Source organism: Cebus imitator, unplaced genomic scaffold, assembly GCF_001604975.1.
Source record: "Cebus imitator isolate Cc_AM_T3 unplaced genomic scaffold, Cebus_imitator-1.0 Scaffold1018, whole genome shotgun sequence".
NCBI classification, from domain to species: Eukaryota; Metazoa; Chordata; class Mammalia; order Primates; family Cebidae; genus Cebus; species Cebus imitator.
The window spans coordinates 19,371-27,567 of record NW_016108333.1 but is presented as its reverse complement, the minus strand read 5'-3'; the positions used below and the strand labels follow the sequence as shown (position 1 = coordinate 27,567).

The 8,197-nt window shown below is 46.0% G+C and overlaps 1 long non-coding RNA gene across 1 annotated transcript in view; it reads left to right on the top strand.

Annotated features, from left to right (window-relative positions):
* The first annotated feature begins 120 nt into the window (after positions 1-120).
* The window catches only part of LOC119469918, a 16,185-nt gene continuing 8,108 nt past the window's right edge, over positions 121-8,197 (top strand). The window contains exon 1 of the long non-coding RNA XR_005198778.1: positions 121-207. This is a non-coding gene — a long non-coding RNA (uncharacterized LOC119469918). The remainder of the gene's footprint in view (positions 208-8,197) is intronic.

The window sequence follows — 8,197 nt, the reverse complement described above, 5'->3', positions numbered from 1 at the left end:
TCCCAAAGTGCTGGAATTTAGGCGTGAGCCACCGAGCCCAGCCCACCATTGGTCATATTGTTACAGGCAGCAATTTTGTATACCGTTCTGCTGGGGCGTGACTCAGGTGTTCTCAGGTGTCAGTCTTTCTGCCACCAAGAGGGGACAAGAAACTGGGGACCGGGGAAAGGAGGGTGCTGTAAGGAAGGACTAGCCTGATTCAGCCAAGTTTTTTTTTTCTTCTTTATTGGCACACCTTTGGGAGCAGCAGAGAGGGACTGGCAAGCTCTAATGTGTCTGCAGGACAGCCTGAGACCCACCTTGCTTCTTTGATTCTTTCTCATTTTTTGGCCAAGAGAATCTTTGGTTGCACTGTGTGTTTCATCAGCTCCCAGGAGGCAGAGAGGCGGGGACTAGGAAAGGTGACTGCTCACTCCAAGCAAATGTGTTCCCCTTGAGACCCGGGGCAGGGGAGACAGGGGTCTGTCTGTGTGTAGACCCAGCGGAGGTCAGCACATGGGCAGGCTGTGGACAGTCTCCGAATTTGTAGCTCACATCTGTGCCCAAGCACCCTCTCCCTCACATCGAATCCATCTTATGACCTTGGAAGAAGTGGGGGTCACGCCACAGGGTCTCAGGCCCTGGAGGAGAGAGATCTGTGGTGGATGGGTGTTGCCTGGCGTCTGCTGTGCCTCCCTGGATGTCGCCAGGGGCGGTCACGCTGAATCCCCCCCTCCCTCCACTGTTTCAGCATTGGCTGTTCACCTTGGTGCTCTGCGTTCCCTCTGGACTTAGGTGTGATCATGGCCCTGGGGTGTGGGCACCTGGGATGAAGTAGTGAAGGCAGCAGGCGCTTGGGTGAGTTGTCCTGTGCCAAGGAGCAGCAGTTTGCCGAGTTAAGATGGGCAGCTTCCTTGGGAAGAGAAGGAAGGAGGAGGGTCTGCGAAGCTCCTGCCGGCCCCCTCGCGTGTCTGCCTGTGTGTGCGGAGCATGTGCGTGTGTGCGGAGCATGTGCGTGTGTGCGTGCAGGCACGCGCGAGTGTGAGTGCGTGTGCACCGAGGCGCTCCTCAGGTTGCGGAGCTGGAAACCGAGAAGTCATAGGAGACGGGGAGGGTGGTGGTGGGGCCTCCCCGATCCTTGGGGAAGCCAGGGCGCAGGCGGCCGAGGTCAGCCCAGAAGCCCTGCTCCTGAACTAGGGTGTGGGCAGAGCGGGGATGGGGCTGCGGACGCCCGGGGGCCCCTCGGAGAGGAGCTGAGAAGGTGGCGGAAGCTGAATGGCGGCGCGAAACTCCCTTCGGCCTCGGCCTCTGGGCTCCTGGGCGGGGCGAGGCAGCCGCTCAAGTGATTGATCTCAGAAGGCCAGGGAGAGTGGGCGGGGCAGAGGAGGGCGTGGTCAGGGGTTGAGGGCCACGCCTCCCCAGAGAAGAGGAGAGGACGAGGTCCGGGAGGCAGGCACCCAGATCACGCTTGGAGTTGACGAGGGAGCTAGCGCCGGCCTGCTCTCTCCCTGCGGGCCTCGGAGATAGCATCCTGCGGGTGCAGAGGCGACTTGGCTGCGAACCGGACTCGGCTCGAGGTTAGTGCCGCCACCGGCTCACCTGCGCTCTCTCTCTGCTCCTCTACAATCAGTCCTTGCCTTTCTTGGGGGTGCCCAAATCCCCTGGTTGTCGCGGTTCCCCGCGTTCGAGTGGGCGGGTGATCAGCAGGCAATGCCTCCGGTAACTGTACGCTCCAGCACCGGACACCCACCCGGCGGGCTAGGGGCCGCCCCGGCCAACTTGCCCTCCATGGAGCAGCTGGCTTGTGGCTGTCTGCCTGGGGTGGGTGGTGTTAGGGAAGGGCTGCGGCTCACTCAGGTGTCATGGCACAGTGCTGGCTGGAGACTGGGAGTCAACTCTCTATCCCCCAGGCACCAGCGGCTTTTAAAAATGCGATCTTTGAATGATGACCCTCACAAACAGGCTTTGTGTGATCAACATGGCAGTTTATTCACCTGGGTGCAGGTGGGCTAATGCAGAAAACAGCAGTGGGATAGGAGTTTGTTTTCTAGGTTGGGACAAATCTTTTGGGCTGGAGGCAGCGGTGTTAAAAGGGTAAGATCCGTTACAGTGATGGGGCTAGGGGCAACAAATGTACATTAGCATAAGTTCAGATACAATGGCGGATGGGGTTAACATGTCAGAGTAGTTAAGATGGCAGGGTGGGGTGAGGAGCAGTCACATTATCATAATAATAGTTAAGATGGCAGGGTGGAGTGAGGGGAAGCTTTTGTTCTGCTGGGAGATCAGGGATCACGGAGAAGGCAGGCAGGACTTCAGACTTTCTGGGTCTGGACTTGGCACTTGGAGGACTGACAGTGGCCACCAGCTCTGCGCCCCTGGCCACAGGCTCCCGGGTGGTGGGGACAGAAGGTATGGAGCTAGTTTTCTGCAAAAAAGAGACTTTCTTGGGCTCAGGGAACAGCAGACTAGCGCTGGCTGTGTGGCCAAGAAGCCTGTTTAGTGGTGATAATAAGAACATTCTATGGTGACCCACAGTAATTTCTGAGACAGAATTGAGATGACCTTCCCAGAAAGAATGGGGAGATTTCTGCTCTGCCTTTGTTCAGAGAAATGCAACATTTGTGCACATATGAGAGCTCATGAGCTTCTAGGAATTTCAGATTCTGCTTTTTCAACAGCTGCCCTTTGCTCAAAAAGGGAAATTATTTTTCAATTTGGGCATCAGAGCTTTGGAAAATAATTTAAAGCCATTTGATGTGGAATTGTTTTAAGGCTAGAACTGGACATGTTTTTCATAGAAGTTCGATTCCAGCTTGTACTCTCAGCAATTTGGAGGCCAAGGTGGATGGATCACCTGATGTTAGGAGTTTGAGAACAGCCTGGTCAACATGGTGAAAGCCATTCTCTACTAAAAATACAAAAAATAGACGGGTGTGGTGGCAGATGCCTCTAATTGTAGGTACTGGAAAGACTGAGGCTGAAGTATCTCTTTTAAACCCGGGAACAAATATTGCAGTGAGCCAAGATTGCAGCACTGCACTCCATCTTGTGTGACAAGAGTGAAACTCCGTCTCAAAAGAGAGAGTAACAGACAGAGAGAGAGAGAGAAAGAGAGAGAGAGAGAAATAAAAAATCCTAATAAACAAAAATTAGAGCAGAAATAGATTTCATAGATATTTAAAAGACAAAAATCAGAGAAACAATTTACATATAAAAGTTATCTAAATGAAATGTCTAAAGAAGAAGAGCAAATTTCCTTTTTTTTTAAAGTTGATCGATTAGCTGCCTTGTTTTCATTTTGAATTTATGCTTACAATAAGTAGGGCCAAATAATTTATTCTGAACTCGTGGACATTGGATTTTTCAGTAGGGTTTGTATTTAGGTATCAGACGTTTGGCTTTGGGATCCTGAAACAGCACTGGGGAAAAGAAAAAGTCAGAATAAGAGAACTTGATATAAAAAGCCTACAGGGCCAGGCACGGTTGCTCACTCAAGTAATACCAGCACTTTGCCTAGGCCGAGGTGGGTGGATCACCTGAAGTCAAGCTTGAGACCAGCCTGGCCATCATGGTGAAACGCCATCTCTAATAAAAATATGAAAATTAGCTGTGAGTGGTGGCACACGACTGTAATACCAGCTACTCAGGAGGCTGAGGCAAGAGAATCTCTTAAACTCGGGAGGCAGGGTGTTGCAATGAGTAGAGATCCTGCCACTGAATTCCAGCTGGGTGACAAGAGTGAAACTTACTCTCAAAAATAAATAAATAAAGAAAGAAAAGAAAAGAAAAAGAAGAAAACTTATGGGTACAGAACAGTACACATTTGGTGAAAAGACTGGTTAGCGCTGCAGTTACTGGTCCAGGCAGGCAGGGTAGCTCTGACTTATAAACTGAGCTTGCAGGTAGATGGGAGGGACGGATGGCCCAGAAGCCTAGGCTAGTGGAGGAAACAGGTCACTGCTGCAGATTCAAGATCTGGGGATGAAAGTAAGCCATGAGTCTTCTGGGCACTTACATAGCTTGTTGGCAGAAAACTCAAGAAGCACAAGTTCTCTCAGCACAAATTGTGAAGGTGAAGCATTGACATAAAAGGAGTGTAGCCACATCATTGTCAGTATGCATGTGTGTGAGTGTTCAGGAATCACTTCATAGCAGCAGGGTGGGGAGGGGAGACGTTCCTCAGGACTTCTTTCCTTTAGTTCTCAGCTCCCTCTGCCGGATGAGACCTGGAATGACAGGACAATTCACAGTGCAACAGCATGTGTGCAGAATAGTCTCCATTCCCCAAAAGACTCACACACAGTCTCCCTCCAGCCAAGGCTGCTGATGTCCCTGATGTCTTTGTTCTCACACCAAATATAAGACGTTTCCTGAACACCAGCCAACTCTTCAACACTGCTGGGTGTTCAACAACTCCTTTCTCACACAATCCAGAGTTACCATGGACCCGACCACTACAGGACTCAGTTCCTCAATACTGTCCCCACTGCACAGGCCAGTGACAAGCACCAGAGGCCCCTCTATACGTCTCAGCCACTGTCCACACATCATGGGCTTTTATAAATCTCTCCCTGAAGTTCAATAATTTGATAAAACTAATTGCAGAACTTGGCCAAACGCTCCACCTGTGTTTACCAGGTAGACATAAAGATCACAATTCAGGAAATGCCAACTGGAAAAAATGCATAGGGCACAGAAAAGTGGGAGAGAAAGACAGGGTGGGCAGTGAGTCCTGATGATTAGCTGCAATTAAGAAAACTCCCGCCGGGCGCGGTGGCTCAAGCCTGTAATCCCAGCACTTTGGGAGGCTGAGGCGGGTGGATCACGAGGTCAAGAGATCGAGACCATCCTGGTCAGCACGGTGAAACCCCGTCTCTACTAAAAATGCAAAAAATTAGCTGGGCATGGTGGCACGTGCCTGTAATCCCAGCTACTCAGGAGGCTGAGGCAGGAGAATTGCCTGAACCCAGGAGGCGGAGGTTGCGGTGAGCCGAGATCTCGCCATTGCACTCCAGCCTGGGTAACAAGAGCGAAACTCCGTCCCAAAAAAAAAAAAGAAAAGAAAACTCCCTAATGCTCTGTGTTCTGTAGGAAGAGCTTGCTGCAAAGAAATACCCTTACAATTATGACCTATTTTAGACATGCCCTCTTTTAGATATCACAGATTCACAGACTCTCCATTCTTATTGTTCTTCATAAATAAATTTGTCTTCAGGGTTCAGAAGAAAATACTTGTTAAGCAAACTTGGCTTAAGTTTCTCCCTTTCCCCCAGACTCGAACTCTGCTCCACATTCAGTGTGAGCCAACATACAACCCCCCTTCTTATCCCTCCCAAGAGCTGACTTCAGGATGCGACATTCTCGAATCTTGTGTTGATTCTGCCATCTTCTATTCTTCCCTTTTTCTCCCCCCGTGTTTCTCAGCTACCTTCCTCCTCCATAGGAATGAGAGCCCTTTTCAGCCTACCTTTTGAGACATTTGCAGATATTGTGTTTAGTGTTTGCATCACTACTTATTTTTTTTTTCGAGGCAGACCGTCAGTCTGTCACCCAGGCTGGAGTGCAGTTGTGTTACCTCAGCTCACTGCAATCTCTTCCTCCTGGCTTCAAGCAGTTCTCCTGTCCCTGCCTCCTAAGTAGCTGGGACCTGCCATCACATCCAGCTACTTTTTTGTATTCTTAGTAGAGACAGGGTTTCACCATGTTGACTAAGCTGGTCTTGAACTCCTGACCTCAAGTGTTCCACCCACCTTGGCCTCCAAAAGTGCTGTGATTACAGGGGTGAGCCACCAGGCCAGGCCACATTACTTGAGAATAGTTACTTTTTACCTAAATCTAAATTTATTTTATGTGACGCTATGTAAAAACAGCACTCAAACAATAACAATTACATCCTGATAGAGGACATCACAACCCTCCTCCCATCTCAACTCTCACTGCATCTGCCCATGGATCCCCACAGTTGAGATGGTGACACATACTTTGACCCAGCTATAGATGCTGCCAAAACTCTTACACATAGGCCAGCCAAAGAGAGAAATTTTGAGTCTCTCTTCCCTGGAAGTCTCCACTTCTGCTGAATTAAAAAGAAAACAAAACAAAAGAACAAAACGAACAAACAAAGAAACAAGGTTTAGAAGTGTTGGTTTCACAGTTGGTTTTAGAGCAAGACATACGTTTCCAAGCGGGAATATCTTGCTGTAAGCTTTCTCACTCCCCCGAAGCAGCTGTGTTGTATCAGATCTGTTTCAACATGCCCAGAATAAACAATATGTGCAGACATTTTCCTAATTGACAGTTTTCAGCTAATATATTTTGGTTTTCTTCTCTTATGTTGTCATTTATGTTCTTTTAGTTCTTTAATTATTTCCTGTGTCAATCAGATTGAGCTAATAATACACTATAATAATTGTTTTTAATTCTGTAAGTTTTGCTTTATATATTTTGAGCATGTATTATTAGGTGTACCCAATAGTTAAACTGTTATATCTTCCAGGGAGATTGGTACTTATTATACAATGTTAGTCCTCCTTGTTAGTTTTACATTGTTTATTACTCTTTTAGTGATACGCGTAGGGACCACAATGTGTATTCTTGACCCACTGGTATACACCATTAATTGGTAAACATTGCTCATTTTAATACAAATTATATCTAAGTTTGCAAGGAACTTAAAACATTTTACTCCGCTTACCTCATTTCTACCTTTTGTGCAATTGTTTTCTTGTATTTTATTTGTAGATATAAGAACCTAACAAATATAATTAAGCTTGATTATTAGATTAAAATACAATAGTTATTTAGATTTATCTACACATTTGCTATTTCCAATGTTACTTACACTTGCATTGCTTTTCCTCCATTTGAAACCATGTTTTTCTGTCTGAATAGCTCACTGTAACAATTCTTTTCTTTTGAAAAATTTTAACTACAACATTTTAGTCAAAATTCTAAATTATCGTTTTAAATGAGTACACAAAAATTGTGCATATTTATCATGTACAGTGTGATATTTATATATATAATGTGTAATGGTCAAATCAGAGCAACTAGCAAATCAATCACCTTAAATATTTATCATCCTTTTGTACAACCAAAAGTGTTTTAAGGCTTCACTTTCGTCTTTCCTTCTTTTCAAATCAACTTTATTGAGGATAACTTGCATATAATAAAATAAACCCATTTAAAATGTAGAAGTTGATGAGTTTAAAAACTATATAAATCTCTGTAACCATCACCATAATTAAGACGTAAACAGTTCCTTCAACCTAAATTTGTCCCTCGTACTCTGTTGGAGTAAACCTCTCCACCCCAGGAATCCACAGATTTACTTTCTGTCATTATATAGATTTGATTTTTCTGTTCTAGAACTTCATAAGAATGAAATAATTGATATGTACTTAGCCCTCCTTGATTGATTTTTCCCTGCTGCCTATGACTTGTCTATTTTTTCAAAAATGAATTTTTCAGGAGCAGAAGATTTAAAATTCCATGAAATCAAAATGATCCCATTTTTACTTTGTGATTCGTGCTTTCCTTTTTTGTTGTTATTTTTGCTTTGTTTTTGTGACAGATCTCACTCTGTTGCCCAGACTGGAGTGAAGTGGCACAGTTCCACCTCACTGCAACCTCTGCCTCTTGGGTTTAAGTGATTCTCGGGCCTCAGCCTCCAGGCCAATTTGTGCCTTTTGTATCCTTGTTAAGCAATTTTTGTCTGTGCATGGTGGCTCATGCCTGTAATCCCAGCACTTTGGAAGGCTAAGGGGGATGGACTACTTGAGCACAGGAGTTTGAGACCAGCATGGGCAAATGATGAGACTCTGTCTCTATAATAGAAAACACAAAAATTAGCTGAGCATGGCGGTGCAAGACTGTTGTCCCAGATGTTTCAGGGGCTGAGGTGGGAGGATGGCTTGATCCCTGGAGTTGAAGGATGTAGTGAACTGTGACTGTTCCACGGCACTCCAGCTTTGGTGACACAGCGAGATCCTGACTCAAGGGAAATTAAAAAGAAAAGAAGAAAGAAAGAAGGAAAGGATGGAAGGAAGAAAGAAATTTTTGCTTATATGAGTCCTCAAAAATTTTCTCCTTGGTTTTCTTTAAAAGTTTTATGTCTTTAGTTTTTACATTTACATCTACCATCCATTGTGAGTTAATCTTTGTGTATAGAGTCAATGAAGTATCAAAGTTCCCTTATTTCCACATGAATACCCAG